A 2,313-nucleotide genomic window follows, 5' to 3' on the forward strand; every position below is an offset into this window, starting at 1 on the left:
ATGAGCTCGTTGTGGATTATTTACCAATATAGTATATCATGTGGTCCTGTAGCATTTATTTGTATACAGTAAATATGCTGTAAATATGAATAATATATACTTTACATTGATGTGACAGTGATATGTTTTTTACAAACTGTGAGACATTTTAGGGTCACAATGGAAAAATATTCCTTACTTTAGGCTACATGTTTGTGCTCTGTCATTGTTTTGTCACGATATTGGAAACCGGCTTCCGTAAAAGTAATTTGAAGCACATGTAACAGCTCTTTATTTGTTAAAGAATCTTATGCTTTTCTGTTCCTAAGCTTTGAGGGTCGTGTTTGGAAAGGTTAAAATAAGTATTTTTGTGTGTGTCATATTTACACATTTCAGCATTATTTACCATCTGTACTTAATTTGAAACCATTTGGTGTTTATACTTTGTAGATATCTCTTCCAAATGCACAATGAAGGAGGTCTTGTCAACAGCGCAAGGCAATAGAGAAGTGTTCCACACAGGGACATTGCAAAGACATGAAAGTCATCACATTGGAGACTTTTGTTTCCAGGATATTCATAAACATATTCATGATGTTGACTTTCAGTGGCAAGAAGATGAAAGAAATGACCATGAAGCACCCATGACAAAAATAAAAATGTTGACATGTAGTACAGACCGATATGATCAAAGTCATGCTGGAAACAAACCTATTAAAGATCAGTTTGGATTAAACTTTCATTCGCATCTGCCTGAACTGCACATATTCCACACCGAACAGAAAATTGATAATCAAGTTGAAAAGTCTATCAATGATGCTTCCTCGGTTTCAACTGCCCAAAGAATTTCTTGTAATCCCAAAACCCATATGTCTAATAACTATGGGAATAATTTCCTGAATTCTTCATTACTCACACAAAAACAGGAAGTACAAGTTAGGGAAAGATCTTTCCAATGCAATGAGAGCAGGAAAGTCTATAATTATAGCTCACTCCTAAGGAAACATCAGATAATCCATTTAGGAGAGAAACAATTTAAATGTGATGTATGTGGCAAGGTCTTTAATCGGAAGCGAGACCTTGCATGCCATCATAGATGTCACACTGGTGAGAAACCTTACAAATGTGAAGAATGTGACAAAACTTTCCGTTTCAAATCAAGCCTTGAAAAACATTGGAGAATTCATTGTGGAGACAAACTGTACAAGTGTAATGAGTGTGGCAAGACCTTTAGTCCGAAGTCATACCTTATGTGCCATCGTAGACTTCATACTGGAGAGAAACTTTACAAATGTGAAGAATGTGACAAAGCTTACAGTTTCAAATCAAACCTTGGAATACATCAGAAAATTCACACTGAAGAGAATCCTTACAAGTGTACTGAGTGTGGCAAGACCTTCAGCTGGATGTCATCCCTTACGTGCCATCATAGACTTCCTACTGGAGAGAAACCTTACAAATGTGAAGAATGTGACACAGCTTTCTGTTTGAAATTAGACCTTGAAGGACATAGCAGAATTCATACTGGAGGGAAACCATACAAGTGTAATGAGTGTGGCAAGACCTATACTCAGAAGTCATCCCTTACATGCCATCGTAGATATCATACTGGAGAGAAACCTTACAAGTGTAATGAGTGTGGCAAGACCTTTACTCAGAAGTCATACCTTACATGCCATCGTAGACATCATACTGGAGAGAAACCTTACAAGTGTAATGAGTGTGGCAAGACCTTTACTCAGAGGTCATCCCTTACATACCATCGTAAACTCCATACTGGAGAGAAACCTTACAAGTGTAATGACTGTGGCAAGACCTTTAGTCAGAAGTCATACCTTACATACCATCGTAGACTTCATACTGGAGAGAAACCTTACAAATGTGAAGAATGTGACAAAGCTTTCCGTTTCAAATCAAGCCGTGACAGACATAGGAGAATTCATGCTGGAGAGAAACTGTACAAGTGTAATGAGTGTGGCAAGACCTTTAGTCTGAAGTCATACCTTACATGCCATCGTAGACTTCATACTGGAGAGAAACCTTGCAAATGTGAGGAATGTGACGAAGCTTACAGTTTCAAATCTAACCTTGGAATACATAAGAAAATTCATACTGAAGAGAATCCTTACAAGTGTAATGAATGCAGCAAGATCTTCAGCTGGATGTCATCCCTTACGTGCCATCGTAGACTTCCTACTAGAGAGAAACCTTACAAATGTGAAGCATGTGACAGAGCTTTCCATTTGAAATTAGACCTTGAAGGACATAGGAGAGTTCATACTGGAGGGAAACCATACAAGTGTAATGAGTGTGGCAAGACCTTTACTCGGAAGT

The 2,313-nt window shown here is 37.8% G+C and overlaps 1 pseudogene; it reads left to right on the plus strand.

The window, feature by feature from the left end:
* The first annotated feature begins 398 nt into the window (after positions 1-398).
* LOC116273150 lies at positions 399-2,309 on the plus strand (annotated as a pseudogene).
* The last annotated feature ends 4 nt before the right edge of the window (positions 2,310-2,313 follow it).

Source organism: Papio anubis, unplaced genomic scaffold (assembly GCF_008728515.1).
Source record: "Papio anubis isolate 15944 unplaced genomic scaffold, Panubis1.0 scaffold3975, whole genome shotgun sequence".
NCBI classification, from domain to species: Eukaryota; Metazoa; Chordata; class Mammalia; order Primates; family Cercopithecidae; genus Papio; species Papio anubis.